Here is a 26,853-nt window from a genome sequence, read left to right on the forward strand (position 1 = left end):
TCAAATATTTCTTTCCGGTTTGGATGTCTGTTCTTTTGGGTATTTCCATAATATGAAATGAAAACTACCAAGTCAAACTAAATTGATTTTTTATAGGATCAAATGGCAAGTGTATCGGACAAAAAGGAATCTCACAAATCAGATCAGAAATTTTTAAGTCATCGGTGTAGATATAAACAGAGTATCATAGAAATTAATTCATCCAAATTAATAAATATGCTCATAAAATAAAAACTACTAACTCAAAATGAATTAAATTTTATGTTACCAAATGGCAACCATTTCGCGGTGAACGAAAAAGAATCACGTTAATTGGATCAGACATCCCGCCGTAATCAGTGGACATACGCCAAAAAATAAAAAACCGAATTGAAAACCTCCTCCTTTTTAAAATAAACAATATTGCAAATTAAACTTTCTTAAGGTCTAATACAAAAGTGCTCAAAATGTGATGACAATCGTTAAAAATGCCAGATTCCGTTAAAAGTCTTCGGAGTAGAGTTTTAATTCAAAACGCAGCCTAATTGTTTTTATAAAAAATAATAAATAAACGTTGCGTGAGGCGCATATTTATAATAAAACTAGCTGACCCAGCAAACGTTATTTTGCCATATATATTATGAAAATTTTGGGTTGTATGTATTTTTGATGCTAAATCATAATAAAATAAATTATTAAATAATGTATAAAAAAAATTAGGGTTGGACTACCCTTAACATTTAGAGGGATGAAAAATAGATGTTTTTCGATTCTCTGACCTACCCGATATGCAAACAAAATTTTATGAGAATCGGTCAAGCCGTTTCGGAGCAGTTTAACTACAAACACCGCGACACGAGAATTTTATATACTATACAACAATTTATTTAGAATGTTATTAAATCTTTTTGTAGGTAGCTTTTAATAACGCGTCTCTTATTAGATGTTACAAACTTTATTCGGAAAAAACACAAGAAGCTATTATTAAAAGAGCATTCTATTTATGTTTGCCCTTTTTATTTTCTTCAATAATACCTAATATTAACGTAACGATATCGTAAAAATACGCTCGTTACAGAATAACGAGTTACAATATTCCTTTGCGTTGTTCGAAACCATAATTGATGGCCATCGATAATGTGAAAACGGGAACAACGTATCGATTGAACGCATCTTTATAATTTACATTTTATACAACGCGGAAAAACCTTGTTCCATATCTCGTTCTATTTAACTTGGTGGAATAAAACAATAAATATTTTTGATACATTAGCTTTAGTCGTAATTAGGCGGGTTGTTTGAATAATTATTTCTCTGTATTCATATCTTATATTCCATTAATTGATTATTTATTATTAAATACTAATGTTATGTTGGTATATGCATTTCTAAGGTCCACAATACTAATTATCATGAGCGAGAATCGAAACCGCGTACGATAGCGAAATAAACTGCTTTGTCAACGCAATTTTAAAATACAATATATTCATTTCTTTAAATTAAACTCATTATTAAAATTCAATAGAAAGTTATAGATAAACAAAAAAAACGTAATTGACGCCATAAATAACAATTAACTAACCTAAAATAATAGTGTACAAGCTTTTTAACCGAAGCAAAACTGTCGGATTGCCTCCCTTCTATTGTTTACTTGGGATACGAATTATATACAAAGTAGGCACGTATATATGAGTAGTTAAATTTCAAACGTAGCCATCTCCATAAGTCTTCGATTTTGGGATTCGACATTAAATCAAAAGATTACAGTTCATAAAATGTGGCTGTTAATTCAAAAATGTCCATATCCACGTCTAAACAGTAAAAAACCCGACCGTTATTTGTCATTGTGGTTCAAAAGTGGCTATATCCTCACGCAGCTTTAAAACAAATAGCGCCATATCCATTTCGACCAATCACAACACCGTATAATGTGTTGGACGCCATTTTAAATTTATTCAGTTGTTGTTTTGAGACATTTATGAGAGGTCGTAAGGAGTGTTTTAAAACGATTTTATTGAAAAAATGGATACTAAAATAGAGAAATTACCACCAGAAAAAACTAGAAAGAAGACAGTATCGAAAAAACATATAAGACGCAATGAAAAGACAGAAAAATTGTAAGTAATTGCATCTTTACTTTTGATGAGTAGGTAACTTCTTTTGTGTGGTGTTATTAATGGGCAGGGCTGTCAAATTTTTATTTTTGTTCTACTTTGATACCTTATTTATTTATTATTTAACACTTTATTGTACACCATACAAATAAAATAAGCAAGCAACATTAGCAATAATTTGTAGAAAAAAAAATGTACAAAAGGCGGCCTTATTGCTTAAGAGCAATCTCTTCCAGGCAACCTTAGGGCAAAGGAGATGATATATTGACGGTGTAGGTGTAGAGTATAATTTTATAAAAAATAATAGAAAGCAACTCAATAAATAAACATACATACTAACACAGATAGTTTGTTTACATACATACGAACACACACATACACGCAGACACACACCCATACACACACATTCATACACACACATACACACAAAGTTCATACTAGATAACTAAGAAGTTTTTAAAGAAAGTTAATAATGACAGAAGAAGACAATCATAAGACTGGAAACCTAAAGCAAAGGATTAATTCCCACCCATTTTAAGAAAGTGTAGTTTAACGGATTTCTTAAAAATAGGAAGGGATTGAGAACGTCTAATCCACAAGGGCAAAGAATTCCAAAGTCGAGCAGCTTGTACGGTGAAGGATTTGGTGTAGAAAGTAGAGGAATGAGAAGGAATTTCAAGAAGTAGATTGTTGTTCGACCGTAAACTACGTTCATGTAAATCAGTTAGATATTTAAACCGCTCTTTTAGGTAAGATGGAGTTGCCGGATTAAACATAATGCAGTATAGTAGCCTGAGAATGTGAGTATTCCTGCGAAGGCGAATTGGGAGCCACTTGAGTTTTTTGCGAAAATTGGAAATGTGATCATATTTGCGGAGACCAAATATGAATCGGATACATAAATTTTGAATGCGCTCAAGCTTATTCAATTGCTCCTCGGTTATGTCAAGGTAGCAAGTGTCAGCATAGTCATAGATAGGTAAGAGAAGACTATGTACGAGCGCAATTTTGGTGGACGTAGGAAGGAAATTTTGTAGCATGCGAAGGGATCCCACAGCAGAAAAAACTTTTCGACTTATCTCACAAATCTGTGGACACCACGAGAGGTTTTGATCAAATATGATTCCCAAATTTGTCACTTTTTCGCTATATGGAATTTCAACACCGTTAAAAATTACCGGGGATAATTGTGTCTTATTTAAGCGAGGAATAAGTTTAGAGCTTCCAATAATGATAGCTTGTGTTTTTCTTGGATTCATTGTTAAGCCAAAAGATTGACTCCATTTAGAAATGGCTAGTAGGTCTTCGTTAATACGAGAAACAGCCTCTGGTAATTCTGTAATGGTACAGTGGGTGTAAATTTGCAGATCGTCAGCGTAGAGATGATAATTTGAAGATATAACGTTAGTGACCGAGTTAATAAAGATAGAGAATAAAAGAGGAGACAGTATGCCACCTTGAGGTACACCAGCACTGATCTCGACCCAATTGGAAAAGGAGTCATTAGCTCTAACTCGCTGCCGACGACCCTGCAAATAGTCAGTAAACCAGTCAATAGCTTTAGGAGATATGTTAAAGGTACGCAGTGTATCGATTAACAAGTCAAAGTCCACGGTATTGAATGCATTACTAAAATCTAGCAGTGTCAACACCGTAACCTTCTGATTGTCCATATTAGATCGGATGTCATCAGTGATTTTGATTAGTGCAGTAGTCGTACTATGACCTGGACGAAAACCGGATTGAAAAGGATTGACGAGATTATATCTAAAAAGATAACGGCTAAGTTGCTGATGTATGAGACGCTCAAGACCTTTAGAGAGAAATGGGAGAATGGAAATAGGACGGAACTCGGATATAGAACAGGGATTACTTTTTTTAGGAAGTGGAATTACATCGGCATCTTTCCATGCTGACGGGAAAGAACTAGTGGAGATGGAGAAATTAAAAATAAATGTTATAATGGGACATAGGATATCAATAAGAGGGATAATCATAGCACGACTAATGCTATCCGATCCAATCGAATTGGACTTAATCGCGAGAATGTTTCTCTTAACTTCACTTTCACTAAACCGACCAAAGAAGAAAGCAGGAGTATCAGGGATTGGCAAAAAAGAAAGCTGGTTTTTTGTATTTAGTTTGGTTGTACTATCAATTGCAGTCGAAGAGGAAAAATGGTGATTTAGTGCATTAAGATCAAAGTTTTGGGAATCAATCCGACGAGTTTTACCAACTCCTAGCGATTTGAGAAAATTCCAGACTTTACTAGAATCTTTCTGTGAGACAGATTTATAGATAAATCTTCGTTTTGCATCTCTACAAGATTTATTGCATCGGTTGCGAACCTTCACATAATTTACTCTGTTGGCTTCACTAGGATCTTTTCTATATTTTGCCTTAGCTCGGTTCTTTTTCTCCTGCAATTTCTTAATTTCAGGTGAAATCCACGGTGCAGGGAGATGCTTTATTTTTACGGGCCGAACAGGTGCATGGACATCATATAGCTGGGTAAGTAGTGAAACAAAAATAGCTACTTGATTGTCAATTGTTCTCGCACAATACACCGGAGACCAATCAATTTTTAATGCATCCTCTTGCAGACGTTCAAAATTTATCCCACCAAAATTTCGCTGCAAAAGAATTTTTGTTTTTGTTTTAGGAGGCCTAAGTTTATAGGATAGATATAGTAGGTCGTGATAGGAAAATGCCTCAGATGACATTTGACCGTGTTTAGTAACAAGGTCAGTTGAAGAGACAATAATTAAGTCTAACAGTGAAGGAGAACAGTTAGGAAAAATATGAGTAGCAGACAAAGGTAAAATATGCAGATCCACTGCTTTGACAACAGAATTAAGACGGGAGGACCGGTGGTCATTTTTTAACAAGCAGGTGTTAAAATCGCCCATGATCACTGTGTGGCTGTATGAAGGAGTAATGTTTTGTAACAATATTTCAAAGGACGTGAAATAGTCAACAGAAACACATGGACTATAAAAAACACCGAGAAGCAGTTTGGTATGTGAAAAACCTACCTCAATAAAAAGATGTTCAGCTCCACCACCAGTCTGAGGTTGCGAAAAGTCAATAATATTGTAAGGAATGTGTGACCGAAGGTAGATCGCAACGCCTCCGCCTGACCGACCAACGCGGTCATTGCGGATTAGGTGAAAACCCGTTAGAGAAAAAGAAATAGAAGACAGACAAGGCCTAAGCCAAGATTCAGAAATTAGAATAGCCTGAATATTACTATTGTTGCTAAAGGTAGACAAGAAATCTGGAAAGTGAGCAGGAATACTCTGTGCGTTGATATGTACTACATTAAAATTTTTTTGGCAATCTGAAAAAATAGAATTTAGATTGTCACTTAGGCTAGGAATACTATAGTAACTATCGTCACTACTATCTTCTGAATTCGATGATAATGATACAAAATCATCGATATTGTTTATAAAAGACATACTTTATATAAATGTGATGTGCAGTTATAATACTTGTGAATGAACAATATAAAGTCGTAATTAATATAAATATTAACTAAATAAAGATCAAAATTTATTAAAGCAGAAACAGTAAACGTAAAATATATGTATAATGTAATAATAATGACAATAATATAATAATAAGTGTTGTTACAATATACCATACAACTTCACCCGCCAGCCGCAAGAATATGAAAATAGTACTTTCATAAAAAAGATACAATAACCATTATAATAGACGAGTGATAAAAAACAACAAATCCAAATCACAAAAAGAAACAGAAAAAAAAAATATTTATAGTAAAAAAAATTGTTTGTTTAATCTAAATAAAATACACAGTACTATGCTACAGATCTTATCTATATAACAAAAAAAAACACTAACGATGAAAGTGATTAAAAAAAAAAAAACAACAAATCGAAATCACAAAATGAAATACTAAAAAATATTTGTAGTAAAGAAAAAAAAATGTTTAGTAACTTAATCTAAAAAAAAAAAAAAACAGTCCTGTGCTACAGATAATATAATAACAAAAAAAAACATGACACTATCGCTGAGCAACTTTAATCATTATCCTACCTTACAATAAATTGTATCAACTAACTTACACGTGGGTAGATACACAAAAACTTTATAAATATATACCCACCAAAATGTCACAAAACAATAAATGAAAACAAAACCAAAACAAAGTATAGTTATATAAATATGAAAAAGTATGTTATAAAAAAAAGTAAAAAACATGTAACGTGAAAACAGAAATTTGTTAAATAAATAGTGCACAACAGCGGGGACCCTGGGCCCCGAGACAGAGTAGCCGCAAACGAGCTGACAACATTCACAGGTAACTTATTTATTTCTAACTGGCCTCTTCGAACGAGACGCAACTCCTCTGCATTCCGTGGTTTTTGATGTAGTAGCGATGGTTTGAGGTGATGACGTGGCCAGTGTTGTAGGTGTAAAATCAGGAATATCATCCAGATCAGATAAACATTCAGCTCTGTTGCGCGATCCGTCCGGAGCGAGAATAAAAATGCAGCCATCGCGTGTCCAGCACTTACTGACTCCAAAACGCTCTCGAGCCGCCAGGAAAGCGTCATGCCGCTGTTTGGTTAAAAATTCAGACTCCGTAATTCCAGTTCCCTTCAACCTTGTTTTTGCAAACCATACCTTATCTCGAATAGCCACCTCACTAAATTTTACGACTATAGGCCTAGGTTTCTTGCCTGTGGATCGACCAAGCCGGTATGATGACTTAATACTAGTACTAGAGAAGTTCGGTAGGTTGAGATTTTCAGCGACGAGACTGGTGATGCGAGCTGAAACGTTCTCAGATTTGTCTTCGGGTACTCCATGAAAAAGTAACATCTTGCGCCGTGTTTTCATTTCCTGACGATCCATGATTCTACTCAGGAGCTCAACTTGGCACTGAAGCTCAGAGAGAGCAGTCAGGATGAATGTCTTGAAAGCATTAAAATCAGATGCCAATGAAGAGGAAGTTAACCGTGGTGAATTTCTTTCCAATTCCTGTTGAAACTCGTTCATCCGTTCATGGAACATTTTCGTCATCGCTGATAACTTAGTGGTCACTGAATCCATAGCGATATATCTTAAATAGGAATATAGTAGAATTTAAAGGAGATTGCTCGCAGGTGAATGGTATTATTTAAACGCGATAAAAATTCATGAAAAAAGTTCAAATTACTATTATAACCAAATTATAACACTAAAAGTTTTAGCAGAGATTTTCAAACGTTGTTATCACTTCACACCTACCCGCTAAACTGTGTACCTTTTACTTCATGTAGTTACATTATACTTATTTAACTCCTTTATCGTGACTATTGTCATTAACAATAACATGAAAATAAGATGTTTTTGTTTTGCATGCATGGGTTGTTTTAGTGGTATAATAGCATGCAGTTACATTTTTCTTTTTTGCTTTGTTTTAGGTATGGTTCTCCTGGTTTACCAATTGCACCCCACTGTTCTCACAATAGTAAAGCTTTCCAGTGCAATTCACTAAAATCTAATGATTTTTTTTACTTCCACAAATCATTTTATAGTAATAAAACTAAACAGCAACAAGATAACATGCTAATAAAACACTGTAATGCTACTTCTACTAGTCGTAAGCGACCCACGACTTCCACTAGGGCACCAAAAACATTAACGCTAAAGTATTTTATACCAAGGTATAAAAATGGCAAATTGATTCCGGTATGCAGGGAAACATTCCTTAATATTCTTCGTTTAAAAAAAGGGAGAGTGCAAGGAGTCATGAAAAGATATTTTGGAACCCAACAATCAGCTACTGAACGACGAGGAGGTAATAGGAAAAAACACCTTTACGCATCCAAACGTGAAGCTGTTCAAAACTTTATTAAAAAGTTAAACCACTGGAGATCCATTACTCAAGGGAAAAGCATACGAACAGACTCTATTTACATCCTGACTTAAATATACATAAAATGTGGGTGATGTATAATGACCAAGCACAGCCTGATTTCGGTGTCACTCTAGGCTTTTTCAGACTTGTATTCAATACTAGTTTCAATATAGGCTTTGGTAGTCCAAGAGAAGATATGTGTTCTACATGTTTACAGTTTTCAGAAACTTTGAAAATAGAAAAGGATTCAGCAAAAAAAGTTAACATTATGACCCAAGCAAGGATACACAAATTGCGAGCAGCTGCATTTTTTAGCAATTTAAAAGAAGAGCGCGACGATTTATTGGTATTAAGCTTTGACTGCCAGAAAAATCTTCCGTTACCTAAGATACCCGATCAGGCAACCTATTATGCAAGACAGCTGTATATTTATAACTTTACCGTGGTTATAGGATCATCATCACAGAAGTTGACTAAAGAAAATGTCCATGCCTACACTTGGACCGAAAATGAATCCTTAAAGGGGTCAAATGAAATTTGCAGTTGCTTGTTTAACTGTTTAAACAATATTGATTTAACAGGAAAAACTGTAGTTAGAATGGTCGCAGATGGATGTGGCGGACAAAATAAAAACATGATGGTTTTGGGAATGACGATGAAATGGTTGGTGGATGCTCCCGAAAATATTAAAACAGTGGAAATAATTTATCCTGTAACTGGACATTCGTTCCTACCGCCGGACCGAGTCTTTGCTTTCACTGAAAAGAAAATTAGAAAGCTTGAAATCATTGTTCATCCAGATGAATACAGAGCTATATTTTCGAATTACGCTACTGTACATAATCTTGCCTCTGACATACCTGTGTTGGATTGGAAGGAGTCATGTAAAGATATTTTAAAGCCAACACAAAGTTGGCACTTCCAAATCAGCAAATGTAAACGGATTATTCTCACAAGAAATAGGAATACTGTTTTAGTTAGGGGTGAAATCTCATACAAAAATGATCTTTATGCAAGCAAAAGCATTTTAAAAAAAGGAAAAAGAATCCAGAATATGAACCCGCAAACTGTTCCACTTGGAGTTTCAATAAAACCAGCAAAATTAAATGATGTAAAACGGCTGTTAGAAAAACATTATGGAGAGCACTGGCAAAACAGGTACGAAAAATTAAATTTTTACAAATTCGTGCTAAACAATGAATTTGAAAATTTGAGAAATGAAGAAGAAAATGACGACTTAAGCTATACAGAAGAAGTTTTAGATTTTGTCTAATTTTTTTTTACTGTAGTTTCTTATTATTTGTTTTTTTTTCGCATTAAATTACACTTTTATTTTATATCTTACTACTACTACTATACTTTTATTTCTACCAACCCTGAAAACGTAATTGTCAATGTGTTAAATCAAATTCATCCACCTCCATCTTACGAAAAATCAAATATAGTCAAATCTTGCAGGCTTAAATCAACCGTGGCCAAATCCAAACTAAATATCTATATTTTTGAAAAACTGGGGCATGTATAACTGAGTGGGTTGCTTTTATAATAAATTTACATAAAAATTATTACTCTAAATACTAAAAAATATGTATTAATGTTCAAAAATCTTCGATAGCGTAATGTATGCGTTTTTGCGTTTTAAGTTATCATGGAGTTGGCTATGTTTGAAATTTAACTACTCATATAATGGGTAGCCGCAGATATTCTGTGGTTGAATTGAGATATACTGATATACTAATATAATTGAATTCTGTCAATTGTTGAAGATGTGTAGTTGACAATATGGTAATTGCACAAATTTACTAGATTACACGACGAGCATATCGAAATCATCTGTGGTTAACCATTGTGGCAACTATTTCAGTACTAACTGTGGTGGTGGGAACAAGAATTCAATTAGAAACCTAATAAATATATTTCATGTTATTATAGAACTAGTCCGACCTTTAAATAAACAATAATCATGTGTACGTGTACCTGTTACGTATTTGCGATTTTTTTATTTTATTTTTAAAATTTGTTTCAAGCGCTGGAAAGGGGACCGCAACTAACAAGTATTTTGCTTGCTTGCTATAAAGTGGGCATATTTGTTGTTTTTTTTTTGTAGGTAATTTTTAGCTTATTAACGTTTCATAATTTGCTATATTGCATTCAATATTATATTATCAAATAAAATGTGTTGTGTCATCGTATCAAGAGTAGCGACAGTGCCGATACGCGCGTTTCAGCCTGTAATATGTGCGGGGATTGAACCCGCAACCGACAGGGCAACAGCCACAAACAAATGCTGTGATGCGTGCGGTAGTGCCGATTTACTTATATGAATTTAATATGAAAACGAATTGCTTTGAAATACCTTAGGTCGTTTAGCAAATGACAAATAATAAATTTTGACAAAATTTGAAATCAAAATTTTTCTAATTGCTTTATAATGATTATGAATAATTTTTGTGTTGCTTTTGGTTCGTTTTCCCTAACGTTTAGTTAAGCATTACACAATTATTGTTTTACTTGGACTCTCAAGTTAAGTTCACATTTATTTTCACAAATCAAATTAAATCAAATCAAAATAACTTGATTCAAAATGGCTTTAAAAGCACTTTCGAATCGTCATTTAACGTATCAAAAAATTTGAAAGTGATTATCATTTTTAAAAGTACAAGTAACAAAAGGTAGCATTCTATTATAGAGTTGAGATGCGAGTATATTCAACGTTTTACGTCTCCTGCTCGTATCTCTTTGCTTGCTCCGCCAAAACTTCCTTAAATAAGCATTACATTCTTTCAACCACTACTATATGTTTAGGAAAATATTAAAAATTTTAGCAACAACGCACAAACAAAAAGATAAAAATTCTAACAATCATTGTTTTGGGTGCTATTTGCATTGAAAAATATTTTTTCTTATAAATTTTTTACTCATATATCTTCCATGTACAAAAAGCAATCCGTTACATTTTTATTATTTGTATTGATGATATTACATTTCATAAATGTAGTAAAAATTTTCTTTTGTGGTAGAGTTGTATAAAATTAAATATTTTTAAATCAGATACACGGTTTGCTAAGTCAAAGATTTTTGTTTTATTTTTAAGAAATTATTAAATAAGCCAGCCTTTGAACAAAAGCTGGCTTTAATTTAATATTTCAAAGTAATTACGCTTCGCTTAGTAATCATATTAAAAATTAAAATTAATTTCACAGGCTCAAATAATTGAAAACGTAACGACAACAAATAACTTTTATATTAATTTCGTTATGATTTTGTATGCTGGCAAACGAAAAAAAAACCGACTTCAATTATATCGACAAGTAATACAACGTAGGTAGACGAAAAAATAGCCAAGTAAATACGCATTATCAAAGATTACTCCAAAAGTTGTAATCAGATCTCGATGAAATTTAAATGTGACCACATGATAACATCGTCTTTCGATTAAATTAAAAATCATCAAAATCGGTATACCCAGTAAAAAGTTATGCGGATTTTCGAGTTTTCCCTCGATTTTTCTGAGATGCCATCATCAGATCCTGGTTTCCTTATCATGGTACCACACCTAAGATGTCTCCTTTCCAACAAAAAATAATTATCAAAATCGGTTCATAAACGACAAAGTTATCCCCGAACATACATAATATATATATACTTTCGAATTGAGTAACCTTCTCCTTTTTTGAAGTCTGTTAAAAAGTGGAAATGAATTTTGAAATTAGGGACGTTATAGTTTTTAAATTCAATTCGAAAGCTACAAATTAATTCTTGGCTTTATGATAACTGTTGTTAAACTCGTATAGAAAATAAAGAAGGGGGAGCAAGTCACCGTGTTTCGGACACGGACGCTAATTCCCGGCTCGCGATATAATTAACTTAGTGCAAGTTGGCGAATTATTCGACGTCTAATGAACAAACTCGCAAGTGTAGGGGCTCGAGACGTGCTCAACATCACAAACAATCCGCCGCTTAAAATGTTGTACTTTCGTGCTGAGGTTGCTCGTTATAAATTTCAAAATCTTAAAATGGATTACATTATTTTTTTACGCTATGTCGGAAAGCAATTTTTGTAACATTAGTTCCAAATATTTATTTGGCCGACGTTAAGACCGTTTAATTCTATAATTGTGTTTGCAGGCAAACGAAAAAAAAGACTTCAATTACATCGACAAGTAATACAACGCATTATCAAAGATTACTCCAAAAGTTGTAATCAGATCTCGACGAAATTTAAATGTGACCACATATTTAGGCTTTATAGGCTTTCGATTAAATTAAAAATCATCAAAATCGGTACACCCAGTAAAAAGTTGTGCAGATTTTCGAGAGTTGCCCTCGATTTCTCTGAGATCCCATCATCAGACCCTGGTTTCCTTATCATAGTACCAAACTAGGGATATCTCCTTTCCTACAAAAAAATAATCATCAAAATCGGTTCATAAACGACGGAGTTATCCCCGAACATTTATGAAAAAAGAAAAAAATATATATTTTTTTTTTTTTTCTTTTTTTATAAATGTTTTAAAATTCGACCGTATATATACATATACGGTATATATATATATACGGACCGTATATATATATATACGGTCGAATTGAGTAACCTCCACCTCTTTTTGAAGTCGATTAAAAATGAAACCTATTTAATTAATTTACTGTTAAATATTCATTATAACCTCTTCATTTATTCCTGTAATATAAACACTACAGGAAATATCTTACTAAAAACTTGAAGCAGCCCCACTGAATCCGACTGGGCGTGGACTGGCATAGGGTCGGCAACGCACTTGTTATGCTCGTGGTGTTGCAGGCATCCATAAGCTACGGTATCAGTTTACCATCAAGCAAATTATACACTTGTTGGCCACCTTAAAAAGGTTTGTAGTTTTTAAGGTTTCCTGGATCCATTCAACTTTATACATGTCATAATTTATACGATATACGTGGCTACGGCAGTAAAGAATATAGCCACCCCCTCTCTTCCCGTGGGTGTCGTAAGAGGCGACTAAAGGATAACATCTGTTCAACTACCACCTTGGAACTTAAAAAGCCAACTTTGAAAAACACAAGCTGAAGACGGGCAGCAGCGACTTCTGTGCGACAAAGTTAGCCTTGCGTTCACCAACCCGATGCCCAGCGTGATGACTATGGGCAAAACGCATGAGTTCGCGTCATTTTTGGCGCGAATTTGTGGAGGCGTATATCCAGCTGTGGACTGCAATAGGCTGAAGTGATGGTGTGAGGTGATGAAATACAAATACGAAAATTTCAATTGCTCGATCGCTATTTAACATATATTTTTATAAACAATAAGGGCATCTCCTTGTTTAAGTATAATATAGGCTACAAAATAAACATACTGTGTCATGTCTACCAATTAAACAATTCGATAATCAACGCTTAACGCAGGTGAGGCAGCTAAATTCTAGTGTTAGTAGCAAATCTAAAGCTGTTCTGATCAGCTTAATTAGCGTCTCTAGTGAATTTACGAAGAGGATTGTTATTACGTAAACAACTGCGCAGAGAAATTGATTCTGCTTTAGTTATAAAAACAAATAAGATACGTGTATTAAATAAATTTATAATATGAATTATGATATTGACATATTATATATTTTGTAAACTTGTAACTATAAAAATTTGATTTATACCTGATGATATTAAAAAATGTTAAGAATTTCCTAATGTGTGGGTAACGCAAAAAATAAAATAGTACAAATGAATACCTATGTATATTCGTATAATGGTAATCAAACATAAAACTAAACAAAGGTATAAGTATAGGGAATTTTCATTATATAGGAAAATTTTCATGAAATAATGCAGTTTATCAATATTTCACTGTCTTACCTAAAAAATATACATTTCAGCCTGTAATATCCCACTGATGGGCATAGGCCTCTTTCCCCATGTAGGAGTGTAACTTCGTCATTTTCTAACTTATATTTCGTTTATCGATGTAATTGCTATTATAATTTTGCTAGGCGTTGTCGCTATTAGCGCGTGTCCTCGCGTATTCTCGCGTGTTTCTTGTGACGTAGGATTGTGCGTAAGCAACCATAGGTAGGGGTCCGCTGAGTAGGGTAGGCTCAACAGTATTTAAGCGCTGGTGGTATGTAGCTCCTTCCTTTTCCTTTGTCTTCAGCCTCGGCCAAGTTCAAGGTGCGATTTTGTTGGGTGACTTGTTGTATTATTAACTTGCTCATTTTTAATTTTAATTTCTAACTTGCTATTATTGAATTGTGATTATGTGTGTTCATTGTGTGAGTTTGATTAATTTTAATTATGTAAAAAGTTAGGATGTGCTTGTCTTTTGTGGGCCATTTCCGTGTCAACTCAGAGACGTTGGGGGTTGACTACAGAAGGGCTCACCTTCTGGTGTGACCTTCCAGGGTCCTTGGCGTAGTGGTCACGGGCAGTGCTGTTGGTGCCTGTTAATACCACGTGGCAATACAATTTGTGTGTTACCCGCTGCGACCCCAACAATACAGATTTACGGTGTAATTTGTACTATTACCAGAGTACGGATCCGCATTATCAGAAACCTACCCTCTGGCATGAAGATAATATTTTTAACCTCGACGTGATAATTCTCCTGCCTCCGGTTGTCATCGCAGGGGTGGACGGTGCTGTGGAATTGTGTGGTCAACGAAACTCGAGAGCCGGAGTGAGATCATTCGGTGATGCTACGGCGGAATCACGTGTTCACGGAATCCAGTTGACGATAAGTGACCTTAGTTAAGCTCCACCCATGTGCAAGAAATATTACGAAACTTAATTTTGTTTTAAAATAATATTGTATTGTTTAAGAAACGTACGTTTAATTCTCAGATGTAAGTTAAACTTGTTGGTTCATTCAAATCTGTGTAAACCCTAGTTTTTTTCGGTTAAATTACTTTCTAATTACTATCTTATTTAATTTTGACCTCCAAATCCAATTTTAAATTAGCGACTATTAATTTTTTTTCCTCTCTCTAGTTTAGTTCGTCGCGAAAAAAATACTATTTTCTCCTTGTTTCTTAACCTTATTTTTTTTACGCGCGACAGGAGAAAGATCAGAGCTTAATCCACCACGCTGATCCAATACGCGTTGGCGGATATATTCCCTACTATGAATAACGATCGCTATCAGGTGTACATTGAAAATGCTGCATTGAAATCGAACTAGCAGTTTGAAAAAAAAAAAAAATATATATATATATATATATAAGGAAGAATCAAGTGATTATTCGTTAGTCTTCTAATCAAACGTTCAAGCAGTCTTAGTCAAGTCATTTTTATGACAAAAGAGGCTTAAGTCTAGCAATGCAAAGTTTCACAAGTCAACTAAACTTAAAATTACAACTTATTGTATTCGGTACTGTTTGAATTAAATACTAAATAACAGTTGATCAGTCGCAAGCCTATATTCTGCCGTCCTTGCTCAAAGGCCAAGATGATGCATTCCTACAAACCAGTCATGCAGAATAACATATATTGATTCGTTTGAATATAGTTCGTTTGAGTTAGTTCAATGAATTTACCATTTCTTAGTAAACAAGGCTAAATTGAATATTATCTAATTGATCATATGACCTAGTCGGAAAATAGAATTATAACAATTACGATTGTCAGACAGATTGACATTTTTGGTAAAACCCTAAACATCGTAATGTGAATTTTTAATGTAACAAAATTGAATAAAAAAATTTTTAAATGGTAAAAGCATATGAAATTGATTCAGGTAGACCTTAATAACTGACAGTTTTAAAAAAGGGTTTTTTTGGGCTGGCGTAATGGAAATTGTCACATGAGATACACACTCAAACTAAATGAGAATTTCATGACTAGTTACGAGTGCTTATTAAAGGTCTCTAGAAGAAAAGATTTCACAGACTGATTATTTATCGTACTATGCATTTCTTGAGCATCTTGAGTCAAACCCATCTGATCACTGATTAGAATCTTGCTGATATCAAGTGTGGTACGTCCAACGAAGGGCGTACCCAACCTGGAGCTGCTATTCGAAGTTAAACTTATATAGTTTCGCAATATACTCTAATAAATTACTGGGTGATTTAAAAAGTTAAAAGTTCACATCAGCAACGTCATACATACGTGGTAACGTCATATATACGAGTACATAGTACTACTAATAACATCAAATACGACCAAGGTGCGTATATTTTTCCAAGAGCCGATGAAACATTTATCACTGGTTCGGTCGGTGCCGTTTTTTATACTCAATGTTATGAATTTTCTTTCTAAGGAAGGTAATATATATTAACGGAAAGTAATTCTAGTACATTGCAATTCTTGAGTTTACGTTCGTGTCAGACACATTCAGTCGCAGTGTCATACCGATCTCAGCAGAAATGAGATTTTACTGGAACATAGCAGTTACTGCGACTTATGCCTCATTGTTTCTTAGCTGACATTATTTTACTATAACGAGTTTAGAATTGAAGATAGACCGTGATCGAGTCATAATTGACATTATAATAAGAATTGACACATATTATTATTACCCAGAACCAGTAGCGTCTATTTGTTGCTAGACAATGACAACCTTAATTACAACAAGCAATAGTTATTTCGATACACTAAATATCATGATCACATCCCATGTAAGAAAAATAAACGAACGACTCTTTTCATATCAACTCATGTTCGAATATTTGATAATTGTAACATTTATTTGAATTACAACTTTTATTTGAAATAATACCATTTATGCTTACGAAGCGGTATACATAACTTATGTATAGCATGGTCCAATAGAGTGATATTTGATTTACGGTGACATTAATAAAAAAGCTGGCCATAAAATACTTTTTCAGAATCTATTGAAACTCAACATATATTAACTTTATTCGGAACATTTGGTCCTTCGCATAAAATAAAATTACATTGGCGTCAGTTAGGGATGGATAAAATTTCATTTCAATATTGCGCTTTTTTTTCTAAAAATAATAAAAATCCATTCACGGTTAAGTTTCTGTCTACCGTAATAAACTGTTTAGTTTGAAAACAGACCCATAAAATAAAGATCCAACCCTCGATAAAAATGCCTTACGTTAAGTAAACCTTTTATCATTTTCAGCTGGTCTTTTGGTTATATTAAATTCTTGTAAGGTACTATGTGACTACTTGTTTATTCTAGATTGCTAAATGTTGATAAATATGTTTACATGTCAAGATTCTATCCGTGACATTTTCAGATAAAATCAGATTTACATATTTTGATACTGTTGAATTGATTGATATTATTTTTTATTGCTCCAATCTTGAGAATCCTAGAGTGATATTGTGGCATCCATAAAAGTACAAATATTATATTTTCTTTTTTTCCTGTTTATGATCTGCATAAGCCTATACCAAAAGCATATATCAAAGCATACGTTATAAACTTCACCACTGAAGAATCATTATAATTTCACCTCAAATCTATGAATAATATTGTGCTATATAGCACGAATTCGCGCGTTCCGGTATTATAATGTTACAATAATAGCAGATATATCCAAATTGTACAGTTTCCGTAAATTTCATACTATTTTAGTTTATTCTCTAAGCGTTAGGAAAACTGTATATAAAGTACCTGGCGCACTTTGAATGGGTACTCGCTTATAATATACCGAGCAGGTTCTTATGTAAATTTAATATAACAAATTTACATAAATATGTACGTACTTTGTTTAACGCACCGCATACTCTAGCGTACCTAGCAAACAATATTGTTTAGTGGACTTTAGTGAAAAATTTATTCTCTAGCCGTTTATTGGGTAACACTACATCGTTTAAATAATATGTGCTTATTTTAAAGCTTGGTAAGTAGAGCTTATGAGGATGAGACGAAGGATTATTTAGGTTTATCAAACATTTTGGTGTATGTTCACGCACTGTAGTATTACAATTGACAGCCATGACAACAGGGGTGTAAAGGTATGTTTAACCTACAGTGTATACTTTTTTTATTTTAATTTATATTAAAAAATACGAAAAACACTTAAGTAACTAAAATTAAGAATACTAATAACTCGTCCGCTTTTTTTTATTTTCCATGTTCATGAGCAAGATCTTGAAGCGGTTTCCTACGGCTAAGTCTCTGTAATTAGCATTCATTTCAAAGCACTCTTCCTTCAAGTGCGCATGGGTTTGTAAAGCAATGTATGTTAATTACGCGCGCATTCCTTTACATAACGCCCCAAACCCGTGCGCTACATCCTATTCATGCAAAAGTTAATAAGCGACACATATGGTATCGCGCAGGCTCAAATCACATTGTACCAATACGTAGACTGCGGAAATAGCATCGGCCACATGGTACCATATGCCATGCGGTACCTATTTTTTTTTAAATATATTTACCCTATCATCTTAAAAATACTTTCATGCAATTCAAGCATCGACCTCGCATACTAATTGGTGCGTACACAATGACTCTGTATCCTCTTTTGTATATTTTAATGAAAAGCATTATCAATCACGTCATTTTCTAAATTAAATACATCGCTCCCGAATCACTGATTTTAAATAATTTTTTCTACATTTTACTTTCCTCATCTCTACTACTTTTATTGTTCTAAAAGTTTTTAAACACAAACTGTTTGTAGAATATATTACATGATTTTTATCGTACCAAATATAACCTACATTTGGTCATACATCCATATCATGAATAGAAATATAAATAGTTCTCATACTACGATGTGTCACGAACATAATGAGATACCTTTCATAAGTTCAAGCGAAAAGTTTCCAACCAACAAAGTTTAACCTAATATACACGTACCTGTAACTGTTTTTATTTTATCTGTATCTTTCTTATAGTTTTAACAGTTTTTAATGCTCGTATCTCAGTTTTTCTTCGTAAATTCATTTAACTATCTTATAAAACAAAACATACTTACATATTATATACTCGAATATTAACGTTGTGTACGGTCGGCCAAGAAAGTGGTTTACCCGTTTTGATTTAGTTTCCTGGTATCGAAAATTACAACAAGGTTCGTTATTGAAAAATATTACTGAAAGAGACATATAATAATGTCGTAAACCTAATTGATAAGTATTGTTACGTCATTATTATACATCACATTTAAAACTCTATTAGGTATAAATAATATCGCCGTCAATAATCAAATAAAGACGGCAATAGAAGTTGACAGATCGATCTGCAAGCGAAACTAATCTTTATCACCTATGAACCTGCAAGCGGCATTCAACCTTAGGGGGTACAGCACTGTCTTGGCCGACGGTACATCATTACAACTGAAATTCTAACTGTAAATGGCCTTGATAATATTGACTTTTCTGTATGTTATGACTACTAAAATTTACTTTTGGCCAAGCTAGTATTAAATTGTGAAAAAGAAAGTTATAAGAAGTAGCCAGCGCAACCCTTTCAAACGCGCAAAAACGATTCAATCTTCGATGGTTTAATTACAATCAGAAGGGGTTGCATAAAGCTCTTAATGAAAGCGAGCCCCAAAAAATATTTTCTTTCAAAAGTTTGTTTTCGATGCCAAGTAAAAAAAAATAAAGTGCTAAGGTTATAATGGAATGAAATTAAAATTTTATTTACAGCTATAAATCACGGTTACTAATTCTTTAAAGGCTTAAGATAGTTTATGGGTTTTTTTTTTATTCGCGCGTAGCGTCGCCTAGCTTCGCGTAGCAACTGCGTTAGTCAAAGCAGTTATTGTGTCACGGTCGAATCTTCTGAAGTACCAGTAATACCAGTACCAGTTTGTTAATTTGTATGTGTATCTGTTTGTTAGTTTCTATATTGGTCTGCCATTCTAACAATATAATTTTCTACCGATTCAATCGCTAAGATGTTCTCTGTTCAAGTTAATTTGATTATGAAGTCAAGGTAAGCAATACACAATTATATACAACACACGCAATTTCAGGTCAAAGGACAAAATTACCCTTTAGTTACTTTGAATTTTTAATTTGTGATTTCATACACACTACTACTCACATTCATAGCTTGAATTTCTGTTTTCAAAAGCTGCCTTCACACTTTATTTCAGTTTTTGAAGTCTTCCTTTAAATTTCTATGCAACTATCAATGCTAAGATATCAAGGAGCAAAAAGAATTTGGTTTTCATTAAAATCCCAATCTCTCAACAACATTTTTCACATAACGTTTAAAAAACCAATCGAAGTCAGAACCTGTTACTTAGTCTGTACAGGAAAAAATAGCAAAAATTGTTTTTTTGCATTATTTTAGTTTATAAACTTGGATACAACAATTGTTTGAGTAAAAGATGTATAAGTTTTATCTTTGTATCAAGCAAGACTTATATACCTCCTATAAAAAATAATAAAAATAATTTACTCGTATTGCCATAAATGTATGACGTATCTTGAAATATTATTTGAAAAATTACAAATGTTTTTTAAACCAATATTTTGCACGTAAATCATCTTTACTAATGCTATAATGAGGAAAGACTTGATTGTTTGTTTGTTTGCATTGAATAAGTCTTCATAAACTCAGAACATTTAAAGTATTTTTTTAGAGATAAACAAAATAAAACATGATAGAATTTCTTTGAAGAAAAATACGAAAACGAATAACGTTGAAGGGTTATTGTTTAAATCAAGACTGACACGTTAATATAAACAAAAAGTTTTAAACTTTATAAGATAAAACGATAAGTAATAATAATTTGTGCGAAAAGATATGAAAGCTATCATAAAATACATTAAAATACAAAGATATCGAAACTTCTGAATATTTAGCAAAAATAATCAAAGCTACCAAAGAGAAAAACACAAAAAATGTCTCAATTATAAGAAGTTAAGAACCGTAAAACTACAAATGTAGTTGAATAAGTTTTTTGGTGATCATCCAAGCCGAGGAATATCCCGAGGGGACATTTATCATGTCTGTTCTTTTCTGTTGCGCGTCCTCCATCATTATAATATCAGTTAAGTGATACTTACAGCCTCGAGCCTTAGCCTTACGATAACATCAATCGTTTCCTGAACTGATATCTTTATTAATATGGAGGCTCTCTATTTCTGGAGTAAACTTCTAAACTTTTATAGGAGAAGTTTTGCTAACAACATTACGTGTAGCTTTTTAGGGAAAACTTATTTGCTTATAATACAATGTTCATTTCATTTCAGGCAGTTGCACAAAGTTGCGCTTATCGATACATTATTACGTGTAATTGAATTATGGTTGTCAAAACTTTGAACATTTTAAATTATATATCTATCGATTATAAGTTGGCAATACTATTTTAGTAGAAGATTTGAACCTAAGTCGATTTTCACCGAGCTGATAATAGAATGAAACATACTTTATAAATAAATTTAGTATATTAGATTATATACTAAAAATGGGTTGCCTAAAAAAATTCTGGACTGAATAATTTTAATTATATTGAAAAAAAAATTATTTGACAATTCAACTACATCAAGATAATAACAAAATTTTAATCTGACTTGATAGTATGACACGTATAAATTGGGTGCGTTCCACTACGCGACCGCAACGACCGCAACGCCCTTTCCATCGTTTCATCTGGCCAAGGCCCGTGGTTGTCGCGAGTGAGCACTCGACGCCATAGATGACGTCACTGTTCGCGACCAAACCGCGCTTACTTCGCCCGAAAAATATAGGTGGGTAAGAGTTGACTTTCGTCAAAACGTGGCGAGAAAACACAACCGTCAAAGTCAAATTATGAATGTTATCTCTCACTCGGTTCGGCAAAATAGCAACAATAAATACCCGGGAATCCATGTTGAATTAAGTTTTAGTCCAATCCATGCGAAATATTTACTCACAATCCCTACAGCTTCATGTTTTCACCATGCTGCCATATTGCGAGCACACAGTTGACACCTGACAGCGCTCAAATATGTGTTCCACTTATAAAATTCGCCTACAACGCCCACAGCGTTTTTACATTAGTGGCAATTTCAGAGGTTGCAGTCGATGAAATTGTGGCTCTTTAGTCGAACGCACCCAATCTGCAGCCATTGGGTTGCCTATAGTTATGAACAGGTATGTCGATGCCAGTTATCTTCTACATATCTGGCAACCCAGAAGCTCGTCCAGGTAAGTAATAGGCAACCCAACGGCTGCACATTCTATACGTTTCATAGTATCAAGTCAGATTAAAAATTTCTTATTATCTTGATGTTGCAATTTTCAATTATTAATGTTATAATTTATAAAAATAATTATATTTTAAGAATTAAAAATAGTCAGTGCAGGATTTTTTAGTCAACCCGATTTTAATACATTATCTCATCTACTAATATCTCATTATACTAAATTTATTGTAAAGTATGTTTTATTCCATCATCAGCTCGGTGAAGATCGATTTAAGTTCGGATCTTAGACCATTTGCTGAACATTTTACTTGTTGGATAAAGTCATTGAATGTAACATTACAAAACTTGTTTTACTATTCTGCAATCATTTGATAGTTTTACCCGCGCCTTTGTTTCGGTATTTTTTTAAATATCGTTTTGTTAATATCGATTACCTACAAAAAGGTAAGGTTTAGTTTAGATTAGTAAAAATAAAAGAGGTGTGGAAAGAAATATTAAAAGAATTTTAGTAATTATAAGGATCAAATGTATAATCGGAAACGAAACCTCTAGAAATGATGGTAAATTTAAATCGAGAGCGTCAAATATTAAGAAATTATGCATTTCAGTGAGCACATCATGAAGGGGAAATAAATTAGCTATCAAGACGAAATTGAATCTTGCATTTTGCCAGATTGTTACGCAGCCTCGAGCTAAAAGGAAGAAATATATATAAATGAATATTTCATCGTGTAATACACATGATACTATACGAGTCTCTTATTATTAGAAATTAATTTTGCGTTACTTGAATAAAACTATAACACAGATATGTATCATACTTCATATGCGTCATAGAATATAATCTAATACTATTAAAAGAGCAATTCTTATATATAATCTGAATCTCGGAAACGGCTCCAACGATTTTCATGAAATTTAGTATGCAGGGGATTTCGGGGGCGAGAAGTTAATATATCTAGGATTCATTTTTAGAAAATGTCGTTTTATCCCTGTTTTTAGGCAATGAAAAAGTGGCTACAATATCGTTAGATTACGAAGGTAAATTTCGCAATTGTTAATAAAGTTGTAATAGCTCAGGTGGGAAATCGGCCGGTCGGGATCGACGGAGAAGACCACGGTTCAAATCCCCAAATCTCCAGATTGATTTATTTTCCTTTTTTTTCTAATTGCATTCATGATTTGTTTTTAAATAACAAGTTCATATTTTTTATTATCATGTCGGTAAAATCAGGAACTTTTATTCATATTTCATCGATATGTAATTTCTATTTAAAAATGATTTCCAAAAAACAAAATTTACTAAAAGCACCGAGCTAAGCTCGGTCACCCAGGTACTAAGAATAAACAAAACAGATAAGACGAAGATGTCAGTTATTTATTTTATTATTCAAGAAATTTGTATTCGCAATATGAATTTATTTATTTTAAAAACAAATTTTATAAATTAAAGCAATATAAATTTATTAAGCCAAACAACACTTCAAAAACCTTAAGCCTTCGGGCGTTAATGTAAAAAGTTTCAATATAATTCTATTTTGAACCCCAGGAAAAAGTCAACAAACTACGCAAGAAGGCAATCAAAAGTTGCGTAAACAATTACATTTCGCGTGCTCTCGAGGGCGGTATATCGTACGATTAAGAGAAAATCGTTAACAAACTTTTACTATTTACGTGAAGCAATACGACAAAGCGTGAAGGTGTTGTATTGACCTTATTAAGGCTGGCTACAGTCTAAGACATTTGTCACAGTGTATTCTTTCTAACATAAGTCTTTAGTATTCATTTTAAACTACAATCTTGCGATTTCCCTAGTAGTATCGCTTATCAGTATGTGCATGTAGAGTGAAGATGACAGTCAAAGTTAGTTTGTTCTCTATTCTTATGAGGCAAAAAGTAATTTTTACACGCTTAATTTACCTTAACGATCATGCTTTGAAATGAATCAAGAACGATATTAATAACTTGAAATATTAATATGATTAAACAAATAAACAAACTAGTCACACACACACACACACACACATACACACACGCACACACACACACACACACACAACACAAACACACACAACACACACACACACACACACACACATCAGCCTATCGCAGTCCACCGCTGGACATAGGCCTAAACAAGTTAGCGCTGGCGTGCTGTGTGACTACGGCACCAAAGAATATAGCCACCCCCTCTCTTCCCGTGGGTGTCATAAGAGGCGACTAAGGGATAACAAAGTTTTACTACCACCTTGGAACTTAAGAAGGCGACTGATGGCGGGATAACCATCTAACCGCTGGCTTTGAAACACAAAGGCCGAAGACGGGCAGCAGCGTCTTCGGTGCGACAAAGCCAGCCCTGATGTCACCAACTCGCCTGCCCAGCGTGGTAACTCTGGGCAACACACATGAGTTCCCGCATTTTTGGCGCGAACTTGTGGAGGGCTATGTCCAGCAGTGAACTGCAATAGGCTGGAATAATAACAATGACTAAACGAAGAACCCTGTACTTGGTCTAAACGCAAGAGGAAAAGAAAACCTTGTTGGAGCAAGGATACGGAACCGGTAAAGGATCTCACGTCATTACTATCCATGAAGCACAGGGGCAGACCTAAGACAAGGACATCATTATCCAGAGCAAATCCGAAAAACTGCAAATACCTGACAGCGTGCCTCATGCAATAGTGGCAATAACCCAGGTACACGAACATCTGTACGTGACGTAGCGTTGAGCGTTATTTAACGTAATCGGTTTCAGAAACTAGATACGAAGCTAATAACCATGTACGTAGTTTCGCCGATACGAATGTAACGATTATTTTACGTACGCAGTTTTTTTGCGTACGCAGTTTTATCAAAAACTTGACACAACGACCGGCGCATAAGCGTTTTACCTAATAACGTAACAGGTTACTAATATTAATCATTACAATACGCAGATATGCTTACGCGTAAGATAAAAAGAGATGGCTATAAGTACTATAGATGCACCTTTGATTTCGAATATGCTCATGGGATTTTGTACGCAATTGACTATGAGCTTAAGTTTATTTTAATACGCACAGTTTTTTTAAAGACATTTTAATTTAGGTCGTGTTTCTTTTTAAATATTTTCGAATTTACTATTTAGTATTAAGACAGTTGACGAGTGATTAATTATTAACGATTAATGTTATTGTCTCGTGTTGAAGTATATACTAAAAAGTGTGGGTTTTTTGTTGTATTTTTAATTATATGTATGTATTTCGAAAAATAATTAAAAACTGTACATAAAATCAAATGAACTTCTAAATACACCTGCATCGATTATTATGTCTATACAAAAATCAAAAAAGTAATTTAAATAACATGTTTTGCAGCCAGTCTAGTAGCCAGTCAGTCCAGTCAGTATCAATATTAACGTACGTAACGGCATTCGTATGTGTTACAATTTATAACATATAACTATTTCATAACCATAATACAAACAAAAGTAATATAACGTCGCCGTCCCGTACTGATGCTGTATACAAAAATAACTAGTTACGAAAAATAAGCAGTTTGAAACTAGCTACGCGTATCCACGAAACTACGTATAACCGATTACACATAAAAGACGTTACGACCGCGACTAACATGACGGTGACAATGCGATTGACAGGTTCGTCGCCCGAGTAATAGATGCCACAGCGACAACCAATTTGGTGCATAGCTTAAAAGTGTCCATACACTAACGCGACACTACCGTCGCAAGAACTGTGCTCGGAATATTGAAGACCAAGGCAGGGTCAATGGAGAAAAGAAGAAGATATTAGATCGCGTAGTCAGTAGTAGTAGTAATAAATAAATAAATAAATATTTACAACATACACACACGATCATCTGTTCCTAAAGTAAGCTTGTGTTATAAGTAACAGCCGACTGGTATAGCTATATTTTTTTCCATAAATATACATATGAATAATACATATATAGATCAATATATATATATATAACACCCAGATTCAGGGTGGGAATCGAACCCACAATCCCCGGAGCAGAAAGCAGGGTCACTACAAACTGCGCCAACGGGCTAGTCAGATAATAATAATTTGGTAAAAAAAAAACACAAACAAACAAACAAGCATGTATTATTACATGCATGTATATTTATTATATTTATTATTTGTTTGATATATTTATTGCATATTTAATGTCGGAATAACAACGAAAAACTGTCAGTGTCGGACCATCCTAGCAATTCTAGACAGTTTTAGGACTGCTGGTCTAAAGTTACACTATTGTAAAAAAATGCGCTAGCCGTATAGTAACAATATTATAATGTAGTAAAAATGGCGTGGACAACTAAGATCCCGATAATCGTATTCGTGCTATGCTTCGTGATGATTCGTTTCATAGTAAAACTATTTTCGATACAAAACAATAACTTTAATTCTACAACAAGAACAATATTTCAATGAACACCAATTTTTGATAACATTCTTTCTGACATCGTTTTTTTCCTCTCATATTTAAACTTTAATGACAGCCAGCAGTGTGTGGCTTAATTTAACTGAAAAGATTAATAAAGAAGTAGTAGCAACTCGTAAAACATGGCTTTTGAAACCGGAAAGTGTCTCGCGCCGACATATAAGATTCTTAAAATATCTTATATGAGAGTTCAAATTTTATATCTTTTCTATAGAACTATTGTTTTTGGTACGCCATGACATAAACAGGAAAATTGAATTAAATTTTATGCCCCCAAATAAATTTATTGTAAAAATATTTTCTACCATACGATAATCCAATTCGATGAGTTTTAATGTCTAAAATGATATTTCTCCTTATCAAAGAAATATGCTCAGCACAGCAGTGAAA

General features: G+C 33.6%; 1 long non-coding RNA gene across 1 annotated transcript; it reads right to left on the reverse strand.

The window, feature by feature from the left end:
* Positions 1-13,878: 13,878 nt before the first annotated feature.
* LOC123659104 lies at positions 13,879-24,887 on the reverse strand. Its single transcript, XR_006743977.1, has 3 exons — positions 24,737-24,887; positions 24,310-24,311; positions 13,879-13,891 (listed from the first exon to the last, which is right to left on the reverse strand). It is a non-coding gene; the product is annotated as an uncharacterized LOC123659104 (long non-coding RNA).
* Between the last annotated feature and the right edge of the window lie 1,966 nt (positions 24,888-26,853).

The sequence above is a fragment of the Melitaea cinxia genome, chromosome 13 (genome assembly GCF_905220565.1).
Source record: "Melitaea cinxia chromosome 13, ilMelCinx1.1, whole genome shotgun sequence".
NCBI lineage: Eukaryota > Metazoa > Arthropoda > Insecta > Lepidoptera > Nymphalidae > Melitaea > Melitaea cinxia.